Below are 19,622 nucleotides of genomic sequence, written 5' to 3' on the forward strand. Positions count from 1 at the left end.
CGGCCGCCATTTTCCCATTGAAAATGTCAAAAAATAACTTACAACTTTTGAATAAAATATCGGTTAGTTCTGACATTTTGGCCTCTGTTTCGTACCGCTAGCGCTACCTTTGCGAAAAGATTGAGCGTCCGACAATGCGTAATTTTTAGTTGTGCCGTAGAAACAAAAACAAAGTATTCAAGGGAAAATCTTTTTTTCTTTAGTTGAGTAACTTTTTAAGTGCAGCTTTTCGGCTGTAATTAATTGTAAACTAACCGAATATCTGTGCTTATCAGTACGCTACCAACCTGGCCTCACAGGTTCCGAGCCTGCAGCTGCAAAATAAGCCGATGCGCCTAACCAGGCACTACGAATGGCGCCGTGTACACGTACGTCATCTTAGTCTCCATGTTTGACTCGGCAATAACGCAGAAAGAGAAACAAATATCAGCGTCATAAAATGCGGACGTGTGCCAAAACAACCTATGGGATTTCAAGGTACTCGATGCTTACTTGACGGAGTAAATCCGGACGAAGGTCCAATGTCGTTTTGGGGCTCACCTTCTTTGCAGTGTATAACTCGGATAAAACTGCGTCGTCATGATACATTTGCTCTAAACCTCTTGAAACGTCTGTCTTTAATCGATTGGCCGATTAGTTAAAGTAACACTAAGTAGATGTAGCAAAGTGAACTACCGGACCGAGATAAATAACGTCCCTACGCCGCAATGCTGACTGCCTAGATCGCATTTTCGTTAAAACAAAATATGTACTTCTTTTTGGTTAGAGCGCGATGCTGCATTTTCTCTCTGTTCTAAATATAAACATAGTGGTCTATATCGCTCATAAACGTTGCAGCAGGCACTAGTATCTGTGGTGTGCAAATGGCCCTCCCAACGTAGTCTCTCTGACGTGTTCATTTTGTCACCGTTGCTATATTAATCGAATAATAAAAAAATAAAAAGAGAGAAAGAACACGAAACTGAAAGCGCTCGTTTTTTTAGTACGTACGAACCGCCACTTTGAAAACAAAATGCAAACTCAGTTTTCGCAGTATCAACTTTTCCAATATCTCGCAGCATACGAGTGGTTTGTTATCTGAACGACGAAGGTCTTTTCACGCGTCTGGCATCTTGAAAACAGAGAAAGCAGAGTGTTTTTATTTTCCTTTTTCTTTTTCTTTAGGTGCAGCTATTTGGGTTTTAATTCAACAAAAGACGTTAATACGCACAGTGCCAACTTGGTCTCACGGAATCTTCGTGCACTATTTACTAAACAACTTAATGCGCCTAAATTCTGACAGAGAACGAAAAGAAAAAGTAAAATATCGGAATCAATGATTTTATTTATATTTTATGCGGGGTGAATAATTAGTCCTAAGAGTGCGTTCATGTAGCTGGAAACAAGCCATGTCACGTGCGCTTTATCTGCGGTCCTGGACAGGGATCCAAATTTAAATAGCAATTAAAGCTGCAACATTCAGATCATAGTGCTAGTGGATCAAAATCTATAATTATAACCGCAGATCATTCTAAAAATAGAATCACCATCACACAAAGAAAAGTAGATAGATATTGTTAAAACAAATTAGCAATGCAGGCACATACAACATGGCAGCGGCCAGTCTGGTTTTACGAATATTATTGTGAATTGATCAGGGAGAAAACACTTTTCTACACAAAACCGCAATAGCTAGTTTCTTCACTTTACAGACTGAGCAGAAGTTACGTGCGTGGTCGCAACACAACACCAAACGCCAGATTACAATCTCTGCTTCACATTTCTTAACGAGGATCTAAACGTTCTAAGAAAGTCTTAAAACGCCATAGTTACCCTTGCTCCAAGTCAATGTATACGTCCTTGGTAGAGCTTTCTTCTAGTGCGTGCGTAAACAGTAGCTCGACTTCTGCGGCGGTTCTTTCGTTTTCTTTCCCACCGCATACACTTGAGAATCGCCAGACGCGAATCTTTCCTGCAACGTCTTTTCTTTTGGAGCATGGCGAAGACGGACGGCAGCCGGAGCTGATAGAGCTATGGGGTGTATACTGCTAGCGATACGAGTGTGTCCGTGTACCCTTAAAACAACGAATGTTCCAAAAGACGACGAGCACGAAAAGATGACGTTCTACACTTTCTTTTGTCCTCAATTGTTTGCGGTTCTCCCGTATAAAACTAACCTATAGTTTGTTGCTTTTACTTACCTTTTGTTTATTAACGCTTTCTTTGTTTCCAGTTCTGTCGAGAAAAGTTGAGTCTGACAGTCGAGGAAAAGTTAAAATAACAGAACGTTTAGGCATACCATTACAATGATACTTACGCAAATATTAGTTGCGTGCGGGCACTTAAGAAGTTCGTAGCTGTCCAGCACTTGGTAGTACAGTATAAAAACGTAAAATTTCAAACTTCCGGTTAAACAGTTGACTGAAAGTTCTAGACGTTATCAGCCACCGATAGGCGGAAAGTTTTCAATTTCCGGAGAGGGGGGGGGGGGGGGGGGGGGGGAGAGAAGAGGGACAAACGGAGCTTCCTCCCCTCCTTTCATTTCCGGAAAGACGCACTACCAAGTTACAAATACGATTTCGTCTAGCGAATAATCGTTCGAAATGAATCATTTTGCGGTGCAACATGGAAATGAAAATCAAGCTCTAGATACAGGAGCAGAGGAGCCGAATAAATATATAAGTATATTACTCCGTCCTTGTACTATGTAGCAAATACTGTTGTTTTGCTCGTGATATTGCTGGAACAGTATTAACATGCGAGGTCCCGCCTTACTCCTTCGTGTCTTGAATGTGGAAGCTGAAAGGAACGAAGACTGTGAAAGTATTGAAGACCGGAAAAAAGGGGGGGGGGGGCAGAAAGAAGGATAGTTTAAACAAAACCAAAAAAAAAAATAACACGAGGCTTACTTGAAGCAGGTTTGGCTCTTTCCTTACAAAGACGAAAAGAAAAGACCTCCCTTCTTGCCCTCCTCATCACCCAGGCACGTAGCTAGGGGGGGCCATGGGCCCCAGGTTCCCCCCCCCCAAAAAAAAAAAAAAATCTTTCATTTTGCTGGGACCTCCTCTCCCCCCTCCCCCTCATGCAGCATTTTGTCATGGGCGGCCACCCCCCCCCCCCCCCCCCCCCCCCGAAAAACAAAATCCTGGCTACGTGCCTGTCATCGCCCCCTCGTAATGTTGAGACAACACCCAAGGAGAGAGCTACAGTGGAGCTAGGCTGGCGCTCGGCAGCTAACTAGGCGGCCAGGCGATTCTTGAGTCCGCAGTCGTCGGTCGCCGAAGCTTCTTCAATTTCTCGGTCGTGTTTGGTGGAGCCTTCGAATGTTGTTTTCTCTTTTAGGCTCGGCTTTTTTTTTTTTTTCTTTTTTCTTACAAGATAATTTTTTTTTTTTTTTTTTACACGCCGCAGCGGGCATTTTTTAAAGCGGCGTTGAGCGTCAAAAAAGGTGTTTCACTGCTCTCACTTGTGCGAGCGAGCGGACCACTTTTCTTTTAGGGGCGGGGCTAGCCTTGTCCGTATGTCCGTCCGCCGTCGGGTGCACGTGCTCCTGCTCGTGAGCTCACGCGCTCACGAGCACGTGAGCACGTGCTCCCGTGCTCGTGTAGGGAAAAACAAAACAAAAAAACAACCGCATCTCCACGTGGTGAATGATGTTGATTGGGGCGAAGCCCTGGTGGTACTTGTCTGCGTAGACGGTAAGCCGCAGCATGCCGAGCCTTTCGTTCATTTTCATCCATGTCAGAAAGAAAATGTGTGGTATAGAACGTGGTTATATACGCATTTGAGCATTTGACCGCAGCGTGACATGGATGAAAACGAACGAAAGGCTCGGTAGGCTGCGGCTCGGCGTCTACGCGGACAAGGACCACCAGAGCTTCGCCCGAATCAACATCATTCACCACGTGGAGATGCGTTTTTTCATCGTTTCCTTCGTCTTGCTTCTGCTTTCTCTTTGCTTCCGACAGCTGAATCGTGAGGTGCCCGAGCTCCTTTTTCGCCTTTCTCTCTTCATCTTATAGGGCCAGAGCGCCTTGACCGGCTTAAAGGGATGGTGAACGAAATTTGGATTTCAAAAAAACAATGCTGGAGATGTAGGCGGGACGCTACAATCCCTATAACTCTACTAGTAAAGCGATATCTCAAATGGACGGCCGTATTTTTGGTAAAAGAAGTCGAGATTGAACCAGGCCGACGAGGCGCGTGACGTCAAAATACCTAGTTTCCTCCTCTCTTGGCTTCGCTCCCTCAAGGCCGCGAGGCGGAGAAGACGCGTGGCCGTTCCCTCTCCTTCTCGGAGAAATAGGACGTCAACATTCCTGCCAAATGCACCTCTTTTTTAAAAAAAAAAATACGGTCATCCGCTCGATATATCGCTGTATGAGTGATGTTTTGGTGTTTGTAGCATCCCGTTGCAGGCTTTTGCCGTGTGTTTTGGGAAATCCAGATTTCGGTTCATCCCTTTAACAATAGACCCTTTCCGAAATTCAGCCTAGCCACTTTGATCACTATCATCATCAGTGGAACGGCATCTGTGCCATACCAATGGCGGCCTCCTAGTGACTGATAAAAGAAGACGTTGAAGATGCTCCTAAGCGGATCTAGCGAGGCCTGTACATTCGGGGGGTCAGTCCGACGCGACGTAGGAATGGAACGCAAGAGCTACATAAGCGTTTATTTCTAATAAATCAGACTCAGTGAATCTGTGTGCGGCACAGAATCTGCTTTAAAGCACTTAGGTGTATAGAATTTTCTCGAGGCATCTCAGTGGGTTGGAGCTTTGTTCTGAATGCAGGTTCTTGGTCACCGTCGAACCGAAAGTGATCGAAAAAGACCTCACTCAACAATTCCTTGCGTTCTGTTGACTTGCGAAAGTGACGGTGCCGATACAAGTTCATTTCCGCCATTGATATGGCAAAACCTAAACTGCTTTACAAGCCACCAGATGGCACTGAATTTCGGAAAGGGTCTATTGCCGTCGCCGAGGGTTCTTTAACTAAGTATTTCCTGCCAGGGTATCGGAACAAAACGAAAACCAAAAACGAAAAACGAAAAAAACGATATTTTTGGGCGGAACGGAAACGTAATCGAAACGTTATTTATTATTTTGTTCCGGAGTGAAACCGAAAAATTTTCTTATCGGTTTTCGGTTCAAGGGAAAATATCAGGTATTTCAGTAATTCGTTTCACGCAGCGAAGAGACTGCCGTTGGCTTGTACCATAATTAAAGAGAAGACAAGCAAGCCATCGCCCCCGCGTCTAAACTCCGGGCGAACAAGCATAGCAAAAACGAAGACAAAAAAATACAACGAGAAACAAAAAACATGACGCAAGGCGCCATTGCTTCCCACCAATGAGAGCGCGGTGGCGCGACGCCTCCACACGCTCTCAATGCTCTCCTTGGTTCTTGCGCCCTCTCCCTCCATGCTTTCTTCGGACGACACAGACAGACAACAGATCACGGCAAGCGCGGGAAGTTTGTGACCCGGCGTTGTAGAAGTCCATCTTCTGTTTTTCTACGGATACGGCAGTCTGAGACTCTGTTGCAAAAGTGTACTTCTTCATCCCTATGGGCCTTCAGGGCCTTCTCGGCGCTGAAATTTATTTTATCGGACCAGAGGTCTTGCCTTTCACCGAGCACACTTGATGACGTGCTGCTTCTGAGATCATGCTCGGTGCCTTGATCATGATCTCATTCTCAAGGCAATGAACATGATCTCAGAAGCAATGTCGTTTACGCGGATTCCTCTAGAGTGCCTGAATTATCTATTTTTGTCTAAAAATAAACGTTACGTTCCTTTTAATTTTTGTTGCGATTTTTTTTCATAGAAAGGAACCGTTACGAACCGTTACGGAGCATTATTTTTTCGTTCCGGAGCGGAAACGGAACGGAACTTTTTTGTATGGAACGAAAATGAAAACGGAACGAAAAACATTTCGTTCCAACACCCTGTTTCCTGCCGTCTACAGGCTTGCTCCCTTTTCTTTCTTTTTTTTTTCTTTTTTTGCTTGTAATTGAGTTGCTTTTAATTGTTTCGCATAGTAATCTTTGCAAAGTGTTCGCAGTTCATTTTTCTCGTTGCTCTGACTCCTGGGCGACACCTGTCGACTTTCACAAGCATCCGTCACGCACACACATGAGGTGAATGAGACGTAGGTCCTGGATGCAAGTGTACTTCCTTATCGAGGAGCTCCCGAAGGGAAGGGGGGGGGGGGGGGGAGAGAGAGAAGAGCCCAGCATTTTCCAGCAAGGCGGGGGGGGGGGGGGGGGGGGGAAAGTCTCGGGCCCCCGAACAAACCCCCCCCCCCCCCCCCCAAATAGTCGACACCTATGCAGTAACCTACCTTAAGAATGAAGGTCTATGCCCAACACCGTTGAGCTTATGCAGAATGTGAAGCAACCGCCTAGCGTGGAAATTCAGTGCCAACTCATCCCAAATCTAACGTTACGAAACGCTATATATGAGGGGACTCAAGTACAGCACCTCGCGTTCAGGTTACGATAAACACCAAAGAAAAGAGGTTAGTAGGATTACAGGCGCAAATAAAAATGCTCTCACCATAAATTAAAAAAAAAAAAGAAAAGAAAAACACATGTGCCGACTTCCTTTGCAACCATCTGCGGTATTGTTACACAAGAAATATTAGTTATGCACGAATACCGGGGCGGAAAAGGGGGCGGGGGGGGGGGGGGGGGGGTAGGGGTGATTTGAGCATTTCCTGCACTTTACATCGAAAGCTGTTACAGGCTGTTCCCACCGCTGAAAATGACGTCCGCTGTCGTTGTAATTGTAGTATACTTCGTTTCAAGTCCAGACGCAGCCGACGCTCCGAGTTGGTGGTACCAATCGAGCGGAGTAAAAAGCGGAAGTCACTGGATCTTGCCCTCTACATGATTGGTCCAGCAATGACAGAACACATTCGGACACTTGACCATCAGCTTTTGGGGCCCTTTGATTGGTTCCATCGGATCGCAGAGCCGACTAAGTATAATGGTAGTTGGTGACGTTGTTGATGGTGTAGCTGGCGTAGCTGGCTTTATAGTGTGTATATGGGCTAGTGCTGAACAAAATACTTGGGAAAAGTATTCAAGCTAAGTTACTAAATACCTGGTTAATAAAGTATTTAAAATACCACTCAAGTTACTTTCACTGTAAAGTATCTTGATAAAGTACAAATACTTTTCAAGATACTTCCGCATTGCGTAATTTTTATCGACGTCGGTGAAAAAAATACTACTATTCAGTTGCGCGAATCTGGTATACCAGAATGGTTTATTAGCACGTAACAACACAAAACATTTTTTTTTTAAAGCGTAGGGCTATTTTTTTGCAGTCCAACTATAAGGAGTAGGATATCAGTGATACATGTTACAAAACAGTTCTTGGACAAAAGAAGACGCCGCTTCAGCTATAGCGACATCACTGAATATCACATCCTGCGGCGCAGCTCAGACGCACCGTTAGCAACAATCCATGCTCCTCATATGGGTGTTTCACTATAGACTAACATAGGATACGGACATAATTAAAAACAAAACAGCCCAAAGACGAAGACAAAGTAAAACGAAACCAACCGGACACTGCGCTGACTGTCAACTGAAGATTTATTTATGTTAGCAACCAGTATATATAGCATAGCATAGATGCCCTACCAAAAATATCAAGGAAGAGCACAAAAAATACATATCGCATCTTCAATACAACGCTGTCACTGGTTTGCCCCCCTCGCTGCTTGAAGCGAGGAAAGCAAACTTTTGAAACAACGTTTCGAAAGAGAGGTTTTGTACATCACAGAAGGCGCAGAAAGGTCGTTGTCGTAAGTGAAAATCATGAAATCGACGTCCTTGCCACGTGAATGTCTACCCCCCGGCCTGCACTCGAAAGATTGCGGGTGGGTGCGGTGGCAGCGTCACTTCTGTCTGGAATGTGCTACGGAAGAATAACCTCCATCCATATAGCATGCACGCCTGCACCAGAACTGGTGATAGCTACGAAATTGCAGAGGGTAAGCAAATTGGCGAAGAAAAGAAATCATACTTTTGGTTCTTAACTTCTAGGCTAGGTGGCGCAAGCTGCCGCCCGATATAAAGGGTACAGCCGTTGGCATCCGTCCATCCATCCATCCAACCCCAAGTGAAACGGACTTTGTAAGACGGCTTCATTTCTGTAACTGGGCTCATAATTAATGCGAATGAGGACGAGAACTTTTTCAACGAAGTAATTTGGATCGATGAAGCAAAGAATCGTCGATCTTTCTGCAAGCATCAATCCGAAATAATAGAGCGAGCTGTGGGTTCGATAGAAACGCGTTAAATGGTTTGCATTGCAGTTGAAGGCAGACACCTCGGGCATTTCCTTTGACTTTGCCTTTCAGAAAAGATTTATTTATTGTTGCTAAAAGGTATAGTGCTGTGGCTGGAAAAAAAAATATAACAGTCTTGCCCGTGGCATATCGTATTTTGGATGCTTTTGGTCAGCAGAGAATGGCCATTGGGTGTCGACATGATTTCCTAGAGTCACATGGTTCTACCGCAGTGAAACAGGCAAAGAGGACGACAGAGCCTAACGCGTTTCTAACTCTATATACGTTGTCACCAGCAATATTAGAATATTAAAAAAGCGCTGGGTGCATAACAGCGTTTGTTCATGAATGAGTGCGGCGAATTACCACTGACCTGTTCATTAGCCACTCTACGCATATTTTTGTTTACCGCAGGATAATGTTTGTCGATTTCTCCTGCTGCAAGTCCCGTCGAAGCCTTCACCTTTTGCTGAGTAGTTTATGTTCAGGTTGTGTTTTTAACCTGACTCGCACCCATTATTAAAAAAATGTTTCAGTGATGTCACGCAGCAAAGCAAAGCAACTTGGCGCGGCCGCTTAGGCAGCGTATAGCTCTATGCCTGTTTTCACTTCAAGGAAATATGTTTTGCGCATTGTTCCTACGCGGCGCGAAATAGTTCTTACGCGGTTCGGTTGTCGGAGGTAAAGGCGATGCTTTTGGCGTTTGGAATGTGTACGTCTTGATAAGATAACATATATCTAATCTAAAATTCACCTACATATGTCTTGATTATCCACATAAAGGGAGAAATTAGTAATGTTCCGCGAGGAGCCGGACTTGTTTTACTTCGGTTCTTGAGGTGAAAACAGGTATAGTTCGCCAGACACGGAACGCCTACTGAAATAAGCTCCGGCGCTTTGACGCAAAAAAGTAACGCAAATTTTGTCATTAATATTTGACCCCCGGCGTCAAACGAAAGTTTTCCTTCCGGTGGGCATCGCGCATTTGGTTTCGGTATCGACAGATTTCCAGGACAAAATTTGGACAAAACTTATGTTCTAAAACAAAAGTGTTTGTATGAAACCCACCCCCTGCAATAATGCCTCACGGCGAAGCAGGTTTTTTTCTGTAAATAAAAACTGCGTGCCCGATCCAAGATTTTTTTCTTTTTCTGCCTTTTTTTAAAATCTGGGCTGGTTTTTATGTTTGATGGCCTCCATCTCTTCAAACGTGTGTTCTAAAAAAGGAAAATTAAAAAAGTAATTACCAAATTTTCGTTATTTAGCCATCTTTTAGTTGCATTCTTTCTTGAACACAATGTCCGCCTGGATGTATAACGAACTAGCACCGGATTAGCAAAACTTTCACTTTCTTTTTTTTATAAATTAATTTGTGATAAAAAAACAAAACACCCTATATAGTTTCACTGATTGTCCCGTTGAAATTATTGACTGCACTGGGTGAAATCATCACTTGTCCGCATTTGAAAAAGGGATACCAGAATATAGTCACTGATGGATATATATATATATATATATATCATCGGTGGACGATTTTAACAGTTGAGTTCATTGGTGCCTATGCGTGCTTATTTGCATTGTGCCGTACATGTCTTTTGTATGGCAACGCACCTGAAAAATTGCTCATTGAAGCCGTCTGTGCGGGTATCAACCGATAACTCAAGGAGCTGTTAGGCTTTCTTTAATAACTGCAGTTTCACTTGAACGGCCTTGAATCTTCGAAAATTATCTACTACGAATGTTCTATTACGAAAGTGTCTATTTCCTTAGACACTTTTGTAGTCTTCAAAGATACCATAATCATTGGCAGGGGGTGCACAAAAGTGCAAAGAGAGGTGCTGGAGGCGCATCCTATCCAAAAAGCTGGCTCGGGGCACTTCGTCAGCCAGCCTTCGTTTTATTTTTTATTTTTTTTATTTACATGAATACCTGCAGCGTCGTTAGGCATTATACAGGGGGGTACAGGAAACATTATGCAATAACAATAGATATTCATACAATAGATAAACGGAACAATAAAACACATTATTAACCGCGGATACAGATTTGCAGTTTATCATAAAAGAGATCATTATCAGTAATAGACACAATTTCTTCCCTAAGTGTATTCCACTCTCGAATGGTTTGAACAAAAAATGAAAATGAAAAACAGTCAGTATCGTAACGAAATTCCTCGGCTTTTTTAGAATGATCCCGTCTGACAGATGCATAGTGTGGTTCAAAAATGTAGAGACTTCTTTCAATACCAGTCCGTCCGTAATATATGCTGTGAAAGAATTTCAATCTCAAGCACTTTCTTCGCTCTTTGAGTGAATCCCAACCTAAAGCGTTTTTCATTTTTGTACAACTTGTATAAGGGCTGTAATCACCTGTAACGAACCGTAATGCCTGGCTTTGAACCCGTTCCAACCTTTGTTCAAGGTACATTTGTGGTGGGTCCCAGATGACACAAGCATACTCTAAAATTGGTCGAATGAAAGAAAAATATAATGTTTGTTTCACACTGCGAGACGTATTTTTAAAATTCCTGCGAATAAAATACAACATTTTACTAGCTTTAGCAACAGTGCTATCCACGTGATCATTCCACTTCAAACTGGACGACAAATGAACTCCCAGGTACTTATAATTTTCTACACGGTCAAGTATCACATTTTTCAGTTTGTATTCGGTCGGGTAAGATGTACTGCGAGAAAAACACACGTGTTTGCACTTGGAGATATTTAAGCTCATTTCCCAACGGTCACACCAGTCTTCAAGCACATTTAAATCGTTTTGAAGCACACTGGCATCCACACAATTTTCAATAATTTTATATACTATGCAGTCGTCTGCGAATAACTTAATATGAGACTGTATATTCTCACAAATACTGTTAATGATTATAAGAAATAGCAAGGGCCCTAACACACTTCCCTGTGGTACTCCAGAGGTCACAATCACTGGCGAAGATATTTTACCATTAAGTACTACAGTTTGTTCGCGGTCGGTAAGATAGTCAGCAACCCAGTTGACAATTTTATCATTGATGCCCAGAGATACAAGTTTGTTTAACAATAGATGATGTGGCACGGTGTCAAAAGCTTTGCGGAAGTCTAAGAATACACAATCAACACTCTGTCTTTTGTCTATGGTACTTGAAACGAAATGGGTAAATTCTGCAAGCTGTGTAACACATGAATAACCTCGACGAAATCCGTGCTGGCAGGAAGAAAAGAAATGACTAGAGTCTAGGTAACTATATATTGAACTATATAAAATGTGTTCAAATATCTTGGAAGCAATGCATGTAAGTGAAACCGGGCGGTAATTTTCAACTAGATTCTTTGACCCAGACTTAAAAATTGGAGTAACATTTGCTCTTTTCCAGTCAGTCGGAACTAAACCAGTGTTTAATGATTTTGTAAACATTACTTGAAGGTACTCCGCTATTTCTTCCCTACAATTGTGAAAAATTACGGGTGAAATTTCGTCTGGTCCGTACGCGTTTGACGTGTCAATGTCTCGTAATAAGGCCTTAATGCCATCTACTACGACATTCACTTCGGCCATAGCCGCTCCTGTGGTCTGGTCAGACAAGGGACGGACATAGTTAGGTGCAGGAGGCGAAAAAACTGACTTAAAATATGAATTGAAATATTCTGCTTTTGCCAAGTCGCCGTCTACTAACTTGCCATCTTGCAACAAACCAGGAACAGAGGTATCTTCTTTTTTATTTACTTTCACAAACTTCCAGAACTCTTTGGGATCATTCTTGAGTTTATCTTGAAAAGAGCCGAAAAAGGTTGTTTTGTCTTTCTGTATGTTTCTTTTAAGGTCTCGGGATATGTCTTCCAGCTTTTGCCTAGCACTCTCAGACTGATTTGTACGATACTTCTTAAAAGCTCTACGTTTACGCTTTATTTGTTTTCGAATTGGAAGAGTAATCCATGGTTTATGTCTCTTATTTCCCTTATGAATCCTGAATATTATGTAAGAGTTCACGAGTTGCGTAATCTTTTGTTTGAAAACATCCCACAAATGTTCAACATCACACTCGATGCTCAAGTTTAAAAAGTGAGAAAAATAAACTGAAAGTTCATGAGAAATTTTTTCGTAGTCACCTCTCTCGTACAGTATGATTTTTCGTGGCGGCATTGCCGTCTTATGAGTCTGATTCAGTGATAAATCACAGACAACGGCACTGTGGTCGCTAATACCAGGAATTACAGTGACGTTAGACATAAGGCTTGAGTTATTGGTCAATAACAAATCTAAAATTGAATTATTTCTTGTTGGTGAGAGAACAAATTGTTTAAGAGAAAACGAAATAATAAGGTCGTTAAAACCCTTATATAATCTAGAGTTATCGGTGCAAAAGGATGTACTCGTCCAATCGACGTTAGGAAGATTAAAGTCACCTCCCACAACAACAGAGCTATCATGAATCGAAGATAATATATGACTAAGCTCATCTAGATCGTTTATGGTTGAGGGACGATAGTAGGTGCTCAAGACTAGAGTGCCTCCTTTGGATAGTTGAACTCGGCACCAAATAGACTTTGTGTTATTGTGTGGTAGAAGGAGCTGACTGCTTGCCCATCCTGAGTCTATTAATAAAAATACCCCTCCGCCATGTGCGTGTCGATCTTTACGGTAGACAGAGAAGCCACCAGGAAATACTTCACTGTCCAGCACGGATTCATCGAGCCATGACTCAGTGCCCATGATAATACTCGGCTTTATTGATTCTACAAGGCAAAAGAAATCGTCTACTTTATTTTTAAGGCTACGGCAGTTTAGCAACAAAACAGTGGAAAGAACGTCCGACGATATTGATGGACTTAGAACATTTTTGGTTAAAGGGCTGTGTAATTGTTGTGGCCTTGTACCTCTCTTTCTGCGCACAGGGACTGCCTCCTTCCGCTCAGCGTCCCAGATAAACACGTCGCCGTTCACAACTAGCTTATCTTATGAAAGATGCACTTTGTTGCTCTTATCTTGCCTTATTTGTTTAGAGTGGCTCCATAGATTACGTCTTTTTTCGCGAAGTGAATTACTGAAATTTTCGGATACACTAAAGTCGGTGTTCTTAAATTTAAATCCAGAGTGTAAAATATCTTCCTTTTCGGTCCAAGACATAAAGTTTACTATAACTGGTCTCTTGAAACCATCTTTAAAGTAACCAATCCTGTGCGCCCTCTGAATCGTAGTAGGATTGATTTCCATGATATCATTGCAAATTTGTACCACATGGTTCTTTGATTCCTCCCAGGTTTCATTGCGCTTTCCGTCGGGTATGCCGTAAAACACAAGATTGCACCGGCGGCTGCGGTTTTCGAGGTCATCGATATGCTCCTCTATCCTTTTGTTCTGGTCCTCAAAATCAGCAACACGCTTTTCCAAGTGGTCATTACTTTTAAGTAAGTTGTCAAGCTTTTTTTTCAAATTCTTCTTTTTTACTCTCTATGGTAGAAAGTTTAATCGTAACATTGGCCATACTGACCGTTAGCCCTTCGAGCATAGTTTCTATCTTTGTCATCTGCTCAGCTTTCGTCGGTGGACCTGGGTTTAGCTCGACGTCACCCGACAGTAGTAGCAACAAAACGAGGAACATTATTCTCCAGCGAGAAAAAAACCGCCTACGGCGCAACACAACGTGGCGGTGCTTACAACATGCACATGCCATCAAAAACAGGTCTTTGGGTGGAGCCGGCAGGCAAAGACAAGTTCTAGGAAGGTAGCCAATGTAAATTGTACCAACCTGCAGGCGAAAAAGGCACGGTGAGCGCATGTTTGGGTGTCTGCCGGCTCCAAGACCCAAGGGAGCGGTGGCGTCCGTTGACTTATATAACCACTGGGGAAGTTCATTCGTTGTAGGGGTGTCGGCCACGGGCACGCGGAAGAACGCCCCCTGCTGTCCAGTCGTGGACAGCATTGGCGTAGTCATCGCAAATGGTCCGATGACCAAGCTGTTGTTTGTTGTTGTTGATAGCGCACTCCCTCCGAAGCTGGCGTGGCTGACGATGCATAGTATACCGGCAGGACAACCGTCTGCAGGCGAAAAAGGCACGGTGAGCGCATGTTTGGGTGTCTGCCGGCTCCAAGATGTTCAGAAAAAAGAGATTGATTTTATAGATGCGTGGTGAGCGACACGCCATTGGTTTTTTCGGCGTTCGTTGGCTTTGTGGTGTTTTCTTGTTACAGCCGTTTTTAATAAAACTTCAGTTGACAGTCAGCGCTTGTCTTGTGCTCTGCTCTCGTTGTCCTCGTCTTTTTTGCGCGCTGTTCCCAATTTCTTAAGTCATTAAAGCTATACGTAAGAATGTCCTATTTAAAAATTTTAATGTATATATATAGATGCAGTTTTTTTTTTAGCTTAACAGATTTGTTTAAAAAAAGCCGTGAAAGTTACACTTATTTTGTGCAGGTGAGTTATACGGCCAGGGGGACATAGTATAGGGGGATAATCGTAACGATCGGTCGGTTAATTAGCTAAATTTGTTAATTAAGTTATTAAATATAGAAAATAGACATATGGTTTCAATTAGAAACTTGCTCAGCGTCATGGAAAACCCCTAAATCAGTCATTTTCAGAAAGTCTTTGAGCGCTTGAAAAGCGTAGTAGTGCACTAAAGTTACCACTCGTGGAGCAGGTACAAGGCTAGCGGTTGCAGTCAGGCGCCCACACAATTGTTCCGTCTCTTATCTAGCTAGCTTCAGGCTTGTACCTGCTCAACCAGTGGAAACTTGAGCTCACTACTGCGCTTCTCGTGCGCTCAAAGTCTTTCTAAAAATAACTGATTTAGGGGTTTTGGACGACGCTCAACAATTTCTAATTGGAACCAAAAGACTATTTTCATTATTTAAAAAGTTAATCAACGAATTTTAATTAATTAGCCGACTGATCGTTACGATTAGCCCCCTATACTATGTCCCCCTGGCCGTATAACTCACCTCCACAAGTGGCATAAGTGTAACCTTCACGGCTTTTTTTAAACAAATCAGTTAAGCTTAAATAAACACCCTATATATAATACATATATACATATATGGGTGCTTTCATCTCAATGCAGGCGCGGATTTGGGGTCGAATTTTTTATTTTGACGAATAAAATATACGTTTTGGGGGAAACCCTTCTGGTGACAGGAAGTGCAAACCGCAAGTTCGGTGATTTTTTGTTCTCGAGTTAAGCGCGAAACACATGTACGACGAAACCGTCCGATCCGACGTCCGACCGCGCAATACGACGGTCGGAGGCGAGGGTTTTCAACGCTCTCCGATGCTACGAAAACCCTCGCCTCCGACCGTCGTATTGCGCGGTCGGACGTCGGATCGGACAGTTTCGTCGTACATGTGTTTCGCGCTTTATGGACATTTTAAGCAACCCAGGCGCAAACGACCTTTCTCTCGCCTGTCGGAGGTGTCATGTTTCACTCCTTTCTATTTTTTGCCTTTATTTTTTTGGTAGGGCAATGTAACTTTTTTTCGGCCACTCTCAGAATAGGGATTATTTATGGTCAATACTTCTATTGTGATTATTTATCTTCACTTTTGTTTTAAATATTGTCAAAGTGTGTCCCTTTGACAATATTTGTCAAAGTTTGACCAGCACTTCCGTGTGACCTATATGAAATATCGTAACATATTCAATATTTTCAGAAAGCTAAGAGTATACTCTTTCTATTGACAACAATTTTAACGTTGTGCATAAAAACATAAAAGGGAAAGGGCAGTGTATTCTCGTAAATCAAGGACTATTTCAAAATATTGGCAAATTGGAGATCGACTTTCTGAAAAGCCCAACTTTTATATGGCTTTTTTTTTCTCTAGCTAGCTGTTGCAGTGCTTTATAAGGTAACATAAATGAAATTTTGTTTTTATGTCAGCTATAAGAGCTTGAAGTCTGATTTTGTTTGACTGTATTGTCAGTAACCAACTCACTCGCAAAAATACACTAATTCAAAATTGACGCCTCGTATTTTTTAATAGATACCTGTGAACACACCTATTCTCTGATAAATAATTTTAAAGCGATTATTTATATGAAATATATTTTAGAAAATTTGTCAATATGACGTTCTTGGACGATATTTGTGAAAGTTTGCCAGCTTTTTGTGTGACCTATATGAGGTGTCTTAACATATTTAGTATTTCCAGAAAGCTTAGGGTATACTCCTTCTAACGGTAACAAATTTGATGTGTGTAAAAGAAAAAGGACAGTATTTTCTCGTAAAGCGAGGACTATTTCAAAACTTTTGCGAATTGGAGGTCGATTTTCTAAAAAAAGCTACCTTTTCTTTTGGTTAATTGTTTTTCTCTAGCTACCTATTGCAGTGCTTCTTAAAGTAAAATAAACAGAAATGTAATATTTTGTTTGTATGGCTGCTATAAAAGCATACATTTTGGTTTTCGTTCACTTGTCGCCCAGTAATACAAGTGACTCACAAAAATACACTAACGCATTATTAACGCCTTTGAAATTTTTTAGTAACTACCTGTAAATTCTTTTAATAAAAGAAGATGCACACGGTGAGTTATGCTAATAAAGCATCTAGGTCATAATATGTTTAATGTTTTTTAAGTGTCAAACCGTCTGTCTGCAACAATATTTGGTGAAGTTTAGCAAGCTGTGCTGTGTGACCTAATGAATATATTTTTATGATCGCTAAATCACCGTAGAGCTCCCATGAAGCTCTTTCTTTTGAGTATAATTTGAATATTTTGCGCTTAACACATAACGCGTAGCATTTGCCTGAAAAACGAATATTTAGAAAGACTTGGAAGTTTGAAGTTGATTTTATAAACAAAAAAAAAACACCTTTCATTTTGAATTTACAGTTAGGTAATATATAGTAGTCTGTCAGAAACTTCTAACAAAAATTGTAATACATAGTTTGTATGGCCGCTATTAGGACTCGAATCTCGTGCTATGAGAGTTTTGAACGGGACTTCGCATAGACGCTCAGTTGAGCAGAATTTTGACCTATGCAAGGCTTTCTATTCAATGTTAGTACATTGAACAGGAAGCCCATATTATATAAATCACCCATATATATATATGGGTGATTTCATATAAGAACCAATGTGTACAATAAGTACTCTATATAAAGTGTGATATGTTTATCGAATATATAGATAGATAGATATGTTCAATAAACATATCACACTTTATATAGATTACATATTGTGCATATTGGTTCTTATATTATTATATATCTTATCATACGCTTATTGGACGCCTTTATTTATTTACTTCTTACGAGGAAGGACATCTTGGAGAAGTTCGTGTATTGTGCGACATTCAACTACTGGAGGCCTTCTATGTATAGTTAAGATGCAAAATAACACATTGAGAGCTGAGACTCGGCAACAAAGTCTAAAATATGTCGCTTTTGTTTTTCTTGACCTCACCGATTGCAATATTTCAACTCGGGCCCCTACGCGCAGGATATGCAACAACAAAAAAGTAAAACAAAAATATAACAGGGGTGTTTATGGACACGCTGAATACTATGTTACATTTAGAGAGGCGTATGGCGGACGGATTTAAACAAGCCACGCATGAACATGGCAGAATTCTTTGCTGTTACTTCATACACACGTGCAACGGAAACGCTCCACTCATTACAAAGTCATTTTTTGCCAGGAAAACGAGGGCACATCGGCCTTCCAGACATTGAGTAATCGTTTACGTCCTGTCAGCACGGGCTGTCCAATTACCCTAATTATGTAATCACGTACTTATGGGCACCGAGAGCGATGCCCTAGTTTTCCGCGGGCGCGTGTTCAACCCCTGACGCAAGCGTCACCAGTGGGAATCCCGATGCTGCTGCCGTTCTTACACACCAAAAGCCCTACTCGCAAACAAGTCCGCATTCGCCCACACCAAGCGCGGGGGCACTGCGCATGCGCAGAAACCACATTCACGTGAGCTGAATCGTCTGGGCATGCGCACAGGCCGCGCCGAGAGCAGCGCCACCGCAGCGAAGTGACGTCAACGCCCAGCGCGTTCAACTCCTATAAACAAACAAATCGCAGCGCCCCATTGGCACGCCGCTGGCGCCGCGCATCCGCGATGGGGTGTAGGCAAGAAGAGCCGCGTCCCGCATCAGCAAACCACTGGAATGTGATGTTGTCGTCGTCGATGTGAGCCTCCGTCAGGGACGGATTTATGGGTCAGGCCAGGGAGGGGCGGTGAGCACTCGGTTGCCCGGGGGGGAAGGGACCTGTTGAGTTATGACGTTACGGTCGAAACGTTGACCAGATCTATTCTGTTGACCCAGTATTTGCTATGTCACCAAAAACTAAACTTTTGGCTGGTGTATACGAATGATTTCATTAAAACAAAGTTGACCTTGGGGAAGTTGGAAAGGGGGGGGGGGGGTCGCCCTTTCTTCTAATTTCGCGTTGGGTTTGTTGACTCTACGTCTTGCTAGCAACGTCTTGTTACTTTGGTGGCGTGAGCGAAATCAGGGAGTTTTCGTAGCTCCTTTTTAAACTTAAATTCCCTTTCCTTTATAACAATTATCTCCTTTCCCCTTTGGAGAACGTTGAAACCTTTGGGGGCGGTTTTATCGTTGTGCCATTCTATGTTGTTGCTAAATGAAAGATGTCCTGTTTCCTCGCTGTTTTTATACTTTCAAGTTTTGAAACCCCTGCTTGAAATTCTTATGGCTGCCGCGACCAGACAGTGCAATGTTTACTCCGACTAGTCTATTTATTGTGGAGATCTTTCCTTCTTAGACGTATGTCGTAAAAATATCCTTGCCTATAATCAAAAACCCCGGCCAGCCCTGGATCACTGAACCCCCCCCCCCCCCCCCTTGATTTTGGACAGTGGCATTAGAGTTAGGTCAGACAGTCAGTCCGACCGTCCGTCTGTCCGTCCGCCCGTCACTACGGATTATACACCGTCTTTTTCGACGCTTATTCAAGCCAGTGTTTGATACACCGGTTGTCGTTATCGGTTTAATCTTGGGAAAGAAAAGTGCAACAACAAATTGCCTTTTTTGGGGCGAAATTGTTTTTAGAACATTTAACTTTTGTTATTACGCCGAGCAGCTAAGGTAGCAGAACAAAAAGAAAACGAAAAGCTCCGGTTGACTATATGTTAAATAAGCACCCTTATTTAACACGGGAGGAGGCGAAGGAGGGTATATTCCTCCTCCCTCCTCCTCCTTCGTGATCCTGCCTGCTACTCCTGAACGAAAGGGCTCCGGTTCGAAGCCGGCCGAGGGACAAGAGAAAAAAATCATTTTTGGGAGTAATGAAAATTCGAATTCGTTCCTCCTCAGCTCATCCTCCCTTCTCCTCCTCCCCTCACGGGGGTCACGTGATCTCGGGGGGGGGGGGAAGG

At 42.6% G+C, this 19,622-nt stretch overlaps 1 protein-coding gene and 1 pseudogene across 1 annotated transcript in view; both read right to left on the bottom strand.

Moving 5' to 3' along the window:
- LOC115314479 (probable 4-coumarate--CoA ligase 2) overlaps positions 1-1,904 on the bottom strand; it is a 23,484-nt gene extending 21,580 nt beyond the window's left edge. Inside the window, exon 1 of the mRNA XM_040210533.2 lies at positions 1,813-1,904. The gene's annotated coding sequence lies outside the window, so the exon portion shown is untranslated. The remainder of the gene's footprint in view (positions 1-1,812) is intronic.
- The window catches only part of LOC115310327, a 15,382-nt pseudogene extending 1,503 nt beyond the window's left edge, over positions 1-13,879 (bottom strand).
- Positions 13,880-19,622: the final 5,743 nt, after the last annotated feature.

Source organism: Ixodes scapularis, unplaced genomic scaffold (assembly GCF_016920785.2).
Source record: "Ixodes scapularis isolate PalLabHiFi unplaced genomic scaffold, ASM1692078v2 PGA_scaffold7__128_contigs__length_106722199, whole genome shotgun sequence".
NCBI lineage: Eukaryota > Metazoa > Arthropoda > Arachnida > Ixodida > Ixodidae > Ixodes > Ixodes scapularis.